The sequence below is a fragment of the Equus asinus genome, chromosome 21 (genome assembly GCF_041296235.1).
Source record: "Equus asinus isolate D_3611 breed Donkey chromosome 21, EquAss-T2T_v2, whole genome shotgun sequence".
Taxonomy (NCBI): domain Eukaryota; kingdom Metazoa; phylum Chordata; class Mammalia; order Perissodactyla; family Equidae; genus Equus; species Equus asinus.
Window position 1 is genome coordinate 71,299,297 of NC_091810.1, and position 15,138 is coordinate 71,314,434.

Consider the following 15,138-nt stretch of genomic DNA (forward strand, 5'->3'; position numbering starts at 1 on the left):
TGCACTTAACCGCTGCATCACCAGGTCGGCCCCACATATTTGCTTTTTAATATTAAGAATATGACCAAACTAGAGCATTTCATAGACTGCCTTGAATGTGTGCATTCTTTATTTTATCTCATGAACCTTTGTATATTAATATTTTCATTTTATTGATTGTTTTTCACTGTGTTTTGCAACTGTTTGGTGAGGATAGATGACAGAATGCCCATTTCCTAGGTCTCTATGCTCTTCTCCAAATAAACTACTCTTATGTTATACTCTTCGGTATATATCCTGTTGGTTTTTGTTTGTTTACAGTGAATATTTTCTAACAAAGGACTCTTCTATTACAGAAAGTATCAAAGTTGGTTTTTAGTCCTGGTCATTGGCAGGTGGGGGCCAAGGATGCAACAATGTCAACTTCCAACTTTATGGAAGGATTAGAAGAAATTTCACTGCTTAAATGCTGAAACTGGTGTTGCTACAGTACCTCATTTATCTCCAGATGTTTTAACTGCTGTATACTACTTACTAAGTTAAAGAAGGGTATAATATAAATCAGTTACCCTTTTCATTGATTCAAGGAATATTTATTGAGTACCAGGAACCGTCTAGATAGTTGGGATATGACATTAAGTAGAAGAGGAAAATCCCTGTCCCTATCCTTGACCCTGCTGTTTGTTTTACAAGCTACATCCAGTTCATCAGCAAATCCTGTTGACTCTGCCTTCAAAAATATATTCTGAAAGTATCAGCTTCTTCCCACCTCCATTCCCACAGCTAATCCCCTGCCACCGTCATCTTTCAATAAGAGCCTCCTGCCTGATCTTTCTACTTTCCCTATCCACTTCCCCACCACCACCACACCCCACCTCCCCACACATGACAGTCTGAGCAATTCTTTAAGACATTGTTCTCTCTTCTCAAAACCTCCAGTGGCTTCCCATCCTAGAGCTACAGCCAAAGTTCTTACAATGGCTACATGACCCTACAGGATCTGCGCGCCACCCCCAACCAGGACCCCTCTGACCTCATATTGTACAACTTCACCCCATCCTCATCTCCCTGCAGCCACACTAGCCTCCTTGCTATTGTGGAATACATCAAATATTTCTCAGCCTCAAGACTTAAAATTTCCTATCTCTAGAACATTCTTCCCTCCCACACCTCCCCCAGCACTTCCTATCCCCCTCCTCTGCTTTATTTTTCTTCATGGTCATCCAAATAAATCTGACATAATAGATTTTTTACTTATTTGTTTATTTTAGTCCTCCCCTTCTCCCCTACTCCTCCCTCCCTCCTTCTCCACATATAAGCACCTTGAGAACAAGGATTTTGTTGGCTGGGGTTCATTGCTATGTATATTCAATAAATAGTGGTTGAGTGAATGAAATTGACCTCTTTCAGTTGATGGCATATTAGACATTGTTCTGATTTCTTCAATAATAATAATTAGCACTTACTGTGTTCTCAGTTTGTGCCAGACTAAGTTCTAGCACCTTACATAAATTAGCTCACAAACACCCCATAAGGTTGGTCTCATTCAGTCCCCCCTGCTGTGCAGATGAGAGCACTGAGGTGCAGAGAAACTGAGTTGCTTGCCCACAGTCACACACTAGGGAATAGCAGAGCTGGGATTTGAAATCAGCAGTTTGACTCTGGAGTCTGTGAACTTCAGGACACTTTAGCATGAGTCCAGTGTTACAAACGTAGATTTTACTTGATTTTCTCAGTTCCTTTCCCCTGAGACTCAAACTTGGTCTCCAAAACAAATAGCTCACCTTCCTTGTATTTCCTGCTCTGGTCCATCAATCTGTCATCATGAATTCATTGTCTCCTACACTTCTTATTTCTGGGCTTTAAGTTAGAGCCTACATTTTTTCCACTATAATTGGCAAATGGGAATGTTTTTTGGAGGGCTCTTCTTATAATTTATTACTGCCAACTTCATGAGTAGTTACAGTCATAATTAGTTTTCCAGTTTGACTGGAAGTGTGATCGAAAAGACTTGTTTGGGGGTAACTGCTGGATTTCAGCAAAACGCATCATACTGGCAGAGCTGCTGCTTGTTTAGGCAACTTCCATTCTTGCAGGTACCCAGTGATCAGGGGTTGTTAAATATTTGGATATGAAATATCATATTAGCTTAAGTTTACCTAAGATTAGAACCCTGAGAAAATGGGATGGAAGACAATCATCTTTGCTTACAGCCTGGTTTGAAAGGGGCTATAGGCACCCTGTGGTCACTCTGAATGTCTTGGATACTTAAGAAGGACAGCACTGACGTGGGAAAAGTAAAGTTCCATTACAGCTGAGACCCTAGGACCTCATTGCCTAGTATGGTACCAATACAGAGGCATCCAGCAGGTGCTTAACAAATGTTGTTGCATAAATGAATGGATGAATTCCTAGCAGGGAATGGAAGAGAGCTGAGGACAAATCCCCCTGACTTCCCCACTTGGTCAGGGACTGCCACCTGAGTCACTATGTATGAGTGTATGTGTTGCACACTGCAAAATGTCAGGGGGCAACATTCACATAAATTTAAGATGCAAATTAAGAAGTCTGGCTGCTTCTCCCACCCCCATCCCCTGCCCAAGAATGGTAGTCATCTCTAAGATGGTCCCAATGAGCCCTGCCACCTCGTCTTCACACTCTTGTGCAGTCCCCTCCCACATCATACCAGGGTTGGTAGAACCCTGAAAAGTGATAGTATGTCACTTCTGAGATTAGTTTATAAAAGACATTAGAGCTTCCATCTTGGTTGCTCGCTCTCATTCTCTCTCTTTCACTCTCTCTCATCACTCACTCTAGGGGAAGCTTGCTGCTATATTCTGAGTAGCCCTATGGAGAGGTCCACGTGGCTAGAAGATGAGGTCTCCCCTGACATCCTCCTGAGTGAGGTCGGAATCAGATCCTTCCGCCTCAGCCACGCCTTTAGATGATGCAACCCCGCTCAACATCTGCAGTGCAACTTTATGAGAGACCCTGCACCACAAACACTCAGCTAAGCCACTCTTGAACCTTGAGATAATAAATGTTTGCTGTGTTCAGCCACTAAGTTTTGAGGGTAATTTGTTATGCAGCAGTACATAACTAATACACATGCTCTCTCCTCTCTAATGATGGACTTCCCTCCTCCAGTCCTCTACATATCAAGGATGCTACTGCTGTGGTAGTTCCTGTAGGGCGAGGAGTGCCACTCACTCCTGAAATAGGCTATTACATCTAGCTTCCTAGAAATGCAAAGGGCCTTAAGCAGGTACTGAGATATGGCTAAACGGTCTGAAGAGACAGCACAGGCCAGGCATGGAAAAAAAGAAAAGTGGTTCAGAGGGGTCATCTTTAGACACCAGAGAAGTAAGAAAGGAAGGATCTGCTTGGAAAAAGACTATCAGAATAGAGGAAAGAATAATGACATGTAAGAGTCAGAGATTTGCTGAGCAATGAGACTGTAGGTAAGGTTTTCTTTGTTATAGTTATTATATTTTTATTAGTACAATAAACAAAAATATTTTAAACTTAGGGAAACCTCAGAAGGAAACAAACAAAGACAAAAGGAAGGAAAGTCTTGCCCTAATTTGCATCTTTAGGCAGTACAGAGATGCTTCAGAACTGGACAGTCTGGATTCATAATCCTGGCTCTGCTTCTTCTTTCCTGTGATCATGGACAAGTTGCTTAACTTCTCACTCACTCAGATTCCTCATCTACTAATGAGACTTATTTTAATAGCTCATACTTACACAGGGTAAGAGAGAAGTTTAAATGAGCTAATATATGTAAGCAACTTAAGTAGAGCTTGAGACAAAACAAGCGTCATAGAAGTGTGAGCTACTAGTCTTCCTAGTGCTTTGATAAGTGGGAGGCCATGTCACCCTCAAGTCTGGGTGTTACTATCTCACCTGAGTTTGCCACTTTGTCTTGCACATCGTCTCCCCGTCAGTCACAGCAGCGTGTCTCCTGCATCCTTAACTGTTTAAAAGCCTATGTCCACTAGTTTGCTGTGAGCTACTCAAGGGCAGAGACCAACTTTATTTATCTCTGTGTCTACACTTTACAGAAAAGAGTAGGCATCTCGTACGGGTTGGTCAAATTAATGAATATCCCTGCTTTCCAACTGCCATATCCCCAAATTATGGAACTTTGGGAGGTAGGTGTAATTGTTCCATGTCATTCATTTGAAAACCATTTCAAAGAATACATAAGCTCTTTACTCTTTCTTATAAATTCAGAAAATATATTAATGAATATTTTCCAGAGCTTTGTGAACCCTCTAGCCCTGTCTGCAGCTTCTATGAAGAAAAATTTTGAGATCTCGTTATATACAGCCACAATGAAAAAAGATGCTATTTCCTGTCTTTATCTTACTACTTTTATTTTCCTCTACAGTCATCTTAGTACTCCCTTCTATACCTAGAAATGCACAATTTTTTAATAACAGCTTTATCAAGATATAATTCACAAACCATACAATTCACCAATTTAAAATGTGTAATTCAATGGCTTTTAGTATATTCACATGTTCGTGGGAGGGTACAAATTTTGTGACTACGGAAGAATAAAGACTCTTCTGCTCTTCTTCACTTTCTGTCTATTCTATTTTTCTGTTGACCAGGTCTTACTATGAGGACACTGTAGGTAAACAATTTGTTTGGGCTCCCTGGTATTAATCTTCACACCAGGGTCAAATGAAAAGGTAGCATCATCAGAGAAGCCAAGTGTCAAGGCCCCCAGGTGGTGGCATATCTTACTTGCCTGTCTTTATTTAGGTTGAGACCTGGGACATTGGCATTCCCCCTGTATCAGTTGAATCTTCCAGGAAGCAGACACCAAGACGAAGTTAGCAGTGCAAGAGATTTATCTATGTATCTATGAAAGAAAAAAGGAAAGGGGAGCAGGAGTAGGTAGGGAAATCCTTCAGGCTACAATGCAGGTTTGACACCCGTGAAAGGAGAGAGGAAGGAAGGAGGATTGGGTAGGAAGAGCCTCAGACTGCAGCACAGCTCCGAGGAAGTCTTGTCTAGCCTAACGAAAAGCTCCAGTGCAAAGGTTGCCCCTAAAGCGGTCCCACATTGGGCAGAAATGGCCAGGTTCTAGTGCTTCCATCATGCTTAGTCATTTGTTGACACTGCCCAAGAAGAGCATGTCCTTGGCTCAACAGGTAAAATGGGTCCTGAAGGCATTTATAGCTGGCAGCTGTCAGCTAACTGATATCCTCACATCTGATAGACAAGTTCTTTCTTGAAGAATGATCCCAGCCATGCATCTCCATACCTGCACACTCCCCTTACCTCTTTGTCATCAGAACTCCACATTCGCGAATATAGTTTGACACTAGAATTCTGTTTTTCCATCTGCCTTGGACTTGCTAACTTGGCTGACCTCTTTCATTCATACTATTGCTCACCATTTCCACTTTAACCTAGGTTATAACTTCGTGCTTTTGATTATAGCTGATATCCTGCCCCTAAATCTTCTATTTGCATTTGCTTAATAGTTGATATGTTCAGGCCCATGCTGTGCTCAACTTTCATTAGACTGGCCTCAGAAAATCAAAACAAATGCCTGAGTTCTTTGGAGGTTTAAAGTTAGAGTGAGTAGAGTATTAGCTTTCTTATTAATTCCTATCATTTCTTTCTTTTAAAGGTAAGAGAAAGAGGCCCACGGACAGCTGCTCTGAAGAATACATAAAAGTTTAAAGAGTTGGCTTCTTTTTCCCCCTAATATGTTCCAAAACTACATCCTTAAGGAGTTATGCACCTCTAAGGAAAGTTCAGAAGGAAGAGCTAAATAGTGTTCTCTCTCTGCTTGTTCAGAGTGAAGGGCAGACGTATGCTCTGTCCTCCATCTATCCTCAGCATAACTTTGCCAAGGACACTCACAACAAGCTGCTTCTTAACTCATGAGTTGGAGAGTACTAATTGATACACGTGGTGTGTGAGTGTGTAAATATCTTTATAAAGTGCATATACAATTTATTCTCAATTTGATTCTCAAAATTTATAATTAGCATTGAATGAGTAATAAAAATTGTTTCACAAATACTATCAGTAAGCTGCTAGATAATTTTTTTTCCTGATATATAGACTAGGTTTTCACCAGTGAAATCTTATGGAGGATGACCATTCACATTGTTACTGCTAAATTACCTGAGTATTTCTTTTAGTCACATTATTTATTCATATAAACATAGTATTAAATTTTCTTAATTCACTTGAAAATTTTAATTAAGCCATTCACATCACATAGTTATTTTCCCTTTGCCTTCCATGAAACATTTTTCATCTGTTATCTTTATTTTCCTATTCTCTGCTCTAACCACTAAGTCATAGAATCATATAGGATGGGGGCAGATAGGGGAAAGGAAAGAAGACAAGGCCACAGCTTAAGTCTAATCTGTCTCAACCCAGGATTCAGAATGTCAGGTATGTAGGAAGGTCGTAGAGCAACCCCTTAGGGAGGAGCAGGGATATTTAAATGAGGAACCAAAGAGTGTCCTGGGAAGAACTGACCACAAGGATAAAAGAGATTGGAGACCTAGAAAATTTGCTTAAGGACAGTGAGCACATCACTCTGGATAAAGGCAATTTTAAGCAAGACATAAAATCTGTTGTTCCTTGACTATTCCTTTTTTTTTTTTTTTACAGATTGACACCTGAGCTAACTGTTGCTGATCTTTTTTTCTCTTCTTTTTCTCCCCAAGTGTCCCCAGTACATAGTTGTATATTTTAATTGTGGGTCCTTCTAGTTGTGGCATGTGGGACGCTGCCTCAGCATGGCCTAAAGAGGGGTGCCATCTCCGCGCCCAGGATCCAAATCGGCGAAACCCTGAGCCACCGAAGCAGAGCATGTGAACTTAACCACTCAGCCATGGGCCAGCCCCCTCCCTGATTATTCCAACTCAGCACCTGTAGACTTTTAGTTACGTCCAGGGAGAAGAAACTTTTTGACTAAGAACTAACAGCTATTTGCCCATAAGATCTGCTTGACATCATGGGGTCCTGGCTTGACAACAGTTGCACAGTATAATGCAAAAAAGGGAAGAAGTCAGGTATTGCTGTGTTGAGGGAGTTGACAGTACAGTGGAAGTGGGACCAGTCGTAAGGTAACTTGGCACAGTGGAGCAACTCTTGCCCAGGGAGGCATTAGCACAGAGCTATTTGGGGCCATCAGAGGTAGACAGCAAATTATCTCTGGGATTTCATAGGCTTCAGGAAATGTTATCACTTACGGGAGCCAGAAGTAAAAGAATGGGCTGTATTGTGAGCACATGCGGGAGCACACCTGGGGACTCCCAGAGGCGATTGTACAGGGCACTCTGAAGGAGTTCAAAGCTCTTGGCAACAGTGAAAAGGATTTTATAGCATGTCCAAACCAACCGCTATCTGATTTAGAATTCTTTCAAAATAATTTGCTCAAATATCTTTAGTGATGGAAATTCCCATCACTACATGATAGCCGAAGATGATAGCCAATTCCATCTTTGGACAGTTTTGACTTTCTTCACCCCTAAATTGTCTCCCAATCCTTTTCTCATTATGTTTTTGGGGCTACAGAATAATGCTGACAGCTCTTCTGCAAGAAAGCTCTTTCTTTATTTAAAAATGGCTAACATGCCCCATGAGTTGTCTCCTCCCCAAAGTAAACATTCCACTTTTCTTTATTGGTCCCTCATGTGACACAGGGTTGTGTTCCCTCATCGTTTAAGTCACTCTCTCCCTAATGTACTCTAATCTGTCTATGTTTCTCTTAAAATATGGTGTCAAGAACTGAACACAATATTCCAGGAAGAGTCGGCTTAGCTGAGAGCAGAAGGAAGTTGTCACCTGCTACCTCTGTCCGAGGAATCTGTGATTCTGAACTTTCAGATGTAATATAAATTCCCATGCTGCATGGGGATATTGCTTTTCAACTAAACATTAGAGTAGGGTCAAAAGAATTTTAAAAAATTTTTTTCAGGAGGCCCATAGCCTAGGAAACAATCTTGGCATACCAGTTCAGTACCTTCTAAATCTTTATTTCTCAAATTAGCATGCACCCACCGTTCCTAAGGCCTGTAGAAAATAAGGTTGTCAGCATTAAGGAATAGTCATAAATTTTACCTCTTTCAGAAACTTTTAGTCGGTTCTCTTAGATATGTGTATGTTTAGTGGGAAAAACAAAGGTATTGATGGCAGGTCAGAATTGTGTACTTTTATCCCAACAATATGGGGACTTATCGCCCATAGAAGAATTCAGGTGGGTTTTTTGTTTATTTTTGAAATTATATGATGCTTCCATTTTGTAGTAAAAACTATAAATTGATTTCTTTTGGAAATTGTCAACCTGGCCTTCATTTACAGAGCACACACAATAGTAGATTATTAGTATTTTCTTTTCAATAAGAACTTACTTTTTCCAGCAAGAAAACTTTGTTATATAAATACGTTTACTTTTATATCTAGAATGTTTTCTGGCAGAGCCATGAATAATAATTAGTCCAAGTATGGTTGACTACACGCTACAATTTCATTACATTTACACTATTAATAGTTTGTTTACTAAAGTTTTTTCCCTCAATGTCACAAATTCAACATTCCAAACATTTCCCATATTTTTGTTTTTATTTCTAATAGCTAAGTTATAACATAAACATCCCCTTATTTGTGTCATGTTTTAAAACACCTGGCTGTTCCATATCTTTTTACCTTTAGATATTATTTCTGGAATCTATTGAAGCATAACAAACTCCTCCAAAAGTTGGTAATTTAAACAACAGGAATCATTTATTTTGCGCATCAAACTGAAATTTGGCCCAGGCTTGGTGGGAATGGCTTGTCTCTGCTCCACACAGTGTCACCTGGAGCAGTTTGACAGGAGGCTAGAAGACCTGCTTCTATGATGGCTCATTCACATGGCTGGCAAGTTGGTGTTGGCTGTTCACTAGGAGTTTAATGGGAGTCCAAGATTGGGATTTCAGTTCCTCCCCACCAGAACTTTCCATGGGCTTCTTGGCTTCTTCAAAGAATGGTGGCTGGGTTCCAAAAGCAAGCATCCCAAGACAACCAGACAAAAGCTGCATACTCTTTTCTAATCTAGCCTCATAAGTTACATAGTGTCATTTCTCCACATTGTACTTGTGGAAGCCATCATAAATCCACCCAGATTCAAGGAGAAGGGAATTAAACTTCACCTCTTGATAGGAGTGTGAAAAGCTTCTAGAAGGTTTTATGGGACTAGAGATATTGCTGCAGCCATCTTTGGAAAATACAATCTGTCACAGATAAGTCATTCCCTTTGCCTTGAATCCTCTTTCCCTCTTTGTTCTCTATGAAGCCTACTTCATCCCTCAGTGCTCTGCTCAGACATTACTCACCTCTGCTGTGTCAGCTATGTAGTTTGTATATTCCTCTATTATTCCCCTTTATACAATGTCTTGCAATTATTTATGCCTAACTAGCCCATTAGACTATGAGTTCCTCATGAGCCAAGTAATGCAAACACTATTTGTCGGCTCACCATCAGCCATCACCAATGTGCTCAGTCGTAGGTGATGAAGGCTTGATAATTCTAAAGCAACATTTCACTCCCATAGATATCACTCCCGTTCCACAGATGATTTCTGTCCTTAGCGCCAGCTCAGCGGGGCCTCTGATCTGGGCCACAGCTTTACAGCTTTGCTACTCAGTGTGGTCCACAGACTAACAGCAGAGAATCACCTGGAAGCTCGATGGAAATGCAGACCATCAGGCCTTATCTCAGACCCACTAAATCTACATTTTAACAAAATCCCTAGTGACTTGTTTGTATATTAAAGTTAAAGAAGCATTGCCTTGGAGGACACCTCTGGCTCCCTCCTGAGTAGTCACTGGGGCCAAGGGGATGAGCCCATCTGGAGCCCATGCCTCTGCTTCTAGGCCATGCCTCCGGTAAACAAAACTATGGAATTCCCTGCCCGCTTGGCTCCAAGAGAGCTTTTCCCTAGCAACCTTGAGGGCTTGGGCCTCTGCCCTAGCTCTGTCCTCCTGAAAGTGGACTACATTTCTAGTGTGCGCAGTCCTGGGTTGAAGGGGTGGCCAAGAGGGAGCTACTTGTGACAGGGCTAGGGGACAAAAGGTTGGAAGTCATACCTGTGGGCTGGGACAAATACAGACACACATACCCATACACACACACCCATGAGGCACCTCATGGTGTAAGACAGACCCAGGGGGTGGAAAGAGAAGAGAGCAGGCTGTGTCTGGGACTTGTGCCATTTGTACCCTCATCCCTGGGCCCCATAATAGTTATGGGGCAAGCTAAGAGGGATACTCATTTTTCCAGCCTCTCTGGTAGGGTTTTGATAGGGATTACATTGAATTTATAGATCAATATGGAGAGAAACTCCTTCTTGGCAATATTTAATCTTCCAGTGCATGAACATGAAATGTCCTTCCATTTATTTAGGTCCTCTTTAATTTCTTTCAATGATGTTTTATCATTTGCAGTGTGTAAGTCTTGCATTTATTCTGTTAAGTTTATTTCTAAGTATTTTATTTTCTTTGCTGTTATTGTGAAGGAATTATTTTCTTAATTTCAATTTCTGATTATTCATTGCTAGCATATAGAGATACAATTAATTTTTGTATTTTGATCTTGCAATCTTGCTAAAGTCCTTTATTAGTTCTAGTAAAATTTCTGTTATTCCTTTGTATTTTCATATAGGATCATGTCATCTGAAAATAAAAACAGTTTTACTTCTATTTTTCCAATGTGGATGCCCCCAATTTTAAAAAGAAATTTTTTGTATGTGTGTGGGGAAGATTGGCCCCGAGCTAAAACCTGTTGCCAATCTTCCTCTTTTTGCTTGAGGAAGATTTTCCCTGAGCTAACATCCATGCCAATCTTCCTCTACTTTATATGTGGGATGCTGCCACAGCATGGCTTGATGAGTGGTGTGTAGGTCTGCGCCCAGGATCTGAACCCATGAACCCTGGGCCGCTGAAGCAGAGCATGTGAACTTAACCACCACACCACTGGGTTGGCCCCTAAAAAAGAAATTTTTTTTTATTGCACAAGTTTTAGAAACTCTCCAGTACAAGGTAGAATAAAATTGGTGAAAGCAGATATTTTTGCCTTAGCTTTGTTCCGACGTGAGATGTAAGAACAACTAGTAGCCTTGTTCTGATGTGAGAAGGAAAGCATTCAGTCTTTGAGCATTAAGTATGATGTTAGCTGTAGGTTTTTCATAGATGCCCTTTATCAGGTTGAGGAAGTTCTCTTCTATTCTTAGTTTGAGGGGTTTTATTATGAATGAATGTTGGATTTTTTCAAATGCTTTTTCTGTGTCTGTTGAGATGATCATGTGCTTTTTGTCTTTTATTATATTAATCTAATACATCTTAATTCTTTCTTTCTTTTTCATTTAATATGTGCTTTCAGGAATTTTAAGGGCTTCCTGAAGTTCAAGGCCAAAAGTTGTTAAAGTTTCACTTCCTCTGTTTGTCTTGGAGGCAACTAATTTTCTGTCCTGAAATAAAATAATCTGACTGTCAAATGTTACTCCCAGCCTCATGCTGGGATGAGTCTGCTTTCGCTTCCCTCGTTTGAGCTTTAAGTTATCTCAGGATTTGTTAAAATATTCTAAAAAGAATCAGACTTCCAAGGAACAAATGGGTAAATTTGATACAAAATGTAAAACTAATTAAGTAAAAGCTACCTTCATGATACCTCTTTTTCTACCATTGCTTTTACAAATCACCTGAGAGCAATAGGAAAATAAGTCTCCAGACACTGCTTATCTAGAAAATAGTTGTAGAAATAGAATTGAGGACTGGAGGAGAGATGATGCTGAATAGATAATGATCCTGGAAAGAATGTGGTTGGGTGAGCACCTTAATGAACAAAACTCCGATTCTTCATCCTGATAATAGCAAACATTGACTGAATGCTTGCTCTGTATTTGGACTGTTCAAAGTGTTTAAATGACCTCATTTAAATATCACAGCAACCCTATGAGGTAAGCATTGCCCCATTTTACAGCAGAGGAAACTGAGGCAGATTGTTGGGCACCTTGCCCAATGTCATGCATTTAGTAAGTGGTGGGGCCAGTATGTGAACCCAGGCTGAGTGATTCCAGTCTGTGTGCCTAATCACTGTGTTATATGAAAACAAAGCAGGGCCAATATTAACACTGGATTCCAGTACTTTGCAGCTTATATAGGGTAAAGTTTCACCTCCCATATACAAAAACAGATTCCAACATTTACCACTATGTCTGATGCCTACCATCAGAATCTATCTTTTGAGTTCAGTATTAAAAGTATCCTATGTGTGTAACAAGGTAAATAACCTATTTAAAATGGGAAAAAGATTTTTAACAGGTATTTCAGAAAAAAAACTACATGAATGGGAATAAAAAGCACATGAAAAGATGCTCATCATCATTAGTCATCAGAGAAATGCAAATAAAATCACAATGAGATACCACTATACACCTAGCCAAATGGCTAAAATTGAAAAGGTTGACAGTACAGGTTTGTGAGGATGTGGTACAAATGGAACTCTCATACATTGCTGGTAGGAATGTAAAATGATATAACCACTTTGGCCAACTGTTTGGCAGCTTCTTATAAAGTTAAATATAAACCTACCATATGAACAGTAATGCCGCTCTAAGGTATGTACCCGAGAGAAATGAAAATATATGTCCAAGAAAGAATTGTACGCAATGGTGATAACAGCTTTGTTCATAACAGTTCCAAAGTGAAAAGAGCCCAAATGTCCATCCACAGGAGAATGGATAAACAAACTGTGGTATATCCATACAGGCAACAACATGGATAAAACTCAAAAGCATTATGTTGAGAGAAAAAAAGCCTGACACAAAAAGTACCCATGATATGATTCCATTTACATGAAACTCTAGAGGAGGCAAAATTCGTCTATAGTGACCAAAGGCAAATCAGTACTTGCCTGGGTCTGGGAGGTCAGGTGTGGGGTGAGATGAACTGCAAAGGGGCAGGAGGAAACTCTTTAAGGTGATGAGTAGTGTTACATGCCTTGATTGTGGAGATATTTGCACATTTGTATTGTATTGTCAAAACTCTTTACACTGTACACTTAAGATGGGTGAGTTTTACTCCATGTAATTATTCTTCAAAGAAGTTGATTTAAAAAGAAAAGCTATATGCACAATGAGAAATACCAAAATAGAAAATTTTCTTGGTGATTACTTTGTTGTTTGTGTTGTTCACCTGGAAGGCAGAACAGAAGAGTTTTTATGGGAAGAAGGAAAAAACAAAAGATATGGTTGCTGAGATGCATTGTTCCCAAAGGAAATTTGGGTGACCTGCTATTTAGGGGATATCCTTTGGGTGACTGGATGGCTTGAGGAGAGGAGCAAGTGCGACAGGGGAGGTGGGAATGGAGGGAGGCGAAAATAGACAACCTGCTGTGCAAGTGCCCCTGCTGGTATCTGGTGGAGAGCCATTCATACTACTGTTACGTTTCTACTCGAATTATTTTGTCTTTAGTTTTTCAATTTGTTGAACTTCACTCTCCTAAAGGGAGTGAGAAAGAGAATGTCAGGAGAAAATCGAAAGGTGGAATGGGATAGGATGAGAGGCCAGAAACACTTAGACAATGACTTCTTAATTCTGTTGTAAATAATTTACTGCTGAGAAAGAAGGATGAGAAAGCCCTTGAAGGAGTAGGAAAGAGGGAGCTGCGATGACCCAGAGGCCGGGGAAGCTTGTGTCACCCCTCCACTTAATCTTGTATTTTTCTTTTTTCACAGGTGTCAGATACCTCTTGGAATGGCTGTAATTTGGTTTATTTACTTTATCATTTAAATCATATATGACAAACTGTAGCAATGACTTTCAAACTTAAATGTGCACAAGACTCTGGTGGTGAGATGCAGATTTCTGGGCCCCCTCCCTAAGGCTCTGCTTCAATTGGTTTAGCATCTGCATTTTATCCAAGATGGTTTGGATACACTCTCTCCTTGGACTACATTTTGAGAAATACTGACCAAGAAGATTATAGGTGAGAATGAGAAAGCATAATTTTGATGACCATATTCACTCCAGAGATAGGAAAGACAGAATGATCAAAAGAAATCTTAGATTAAGAAAATCAGTAGTATTTATTTCAGTTAGGAGTGTGTGTGTGTGTGTTTAGTAAGAGAGAGCTATGTAACATATTAGGTAGGAGGTTTGGGGCCTTCAAATGAAAGGAACATATGCCTTGGTACTTATCACACTGACCCAGACCTGGCTTTAAGGATTCTTCTCTTTACTAGCATAGGCCTCAAAACCTGTTTTTCCAAAGCCCGTCAAATCAGTAGCAAATGTGAAACATTTGCTGGCCTGTCTGCCTAATCCATCATAGTACAATACAAAAAGATACGAAGAGACTGGGGTGGATAAAGGAAATCAATACCTGTTTCCTGTTCTTTGCCTTGAAATCCTTTGTCTGGTTTCAGTATGTCTTCAACAGAATAAGAGACTGGAATTCCCAATCAAAATCAGATAAAACACAGGTGATAAGACATTGTGTCTCTCCTTTCTGAAGATAAGAAATTTGAGTTATAACAGGTCCAAATTGTCTGAGCCCACTGCAGTTTTTTAGTGATTAATTTTCTTGTGTGTGTGTTACATAGTAATTTATAAACGTAATCATAGGATATTTAGAAACAAAGCAAATATTCTAACAACAGAATGTTAAGCAAATCGAGCAAAAAATTTAATTCTCCAGTGACAGGTAATCTTATATAACTTCCAATTTAAATTGCAATCTTTCTTGTAAAATCCCTGAATAGTGTAAAACTGTATGTAGCTGACCAAATATAAATATATTTATGCTTTCCACAATTTACCTGTTGGGCAACATAAACAAGCTAGTTCATTAGTAATTTCTAACATGATGGCCTCAGAAAATAGACTTTGCAAAATGTTTTATAAATTGCTTTTAGTTTAAATGGTCTATGATTTTTTATATCATGTTTTTAGTAAGTGTATATAGATCTCTCATCTACTTAGAAAACTGCATGCTTATTATATAGATACTACATTTATCAAGTAAATTATAATAAGGGTTAAGTAAAATATCAACAGAGCATTTCATTCTCAGTGTGACATCGAAGTTGCTACTTGATATCATAACCTAGGTCATTTCTTCAAAACGGTCATATA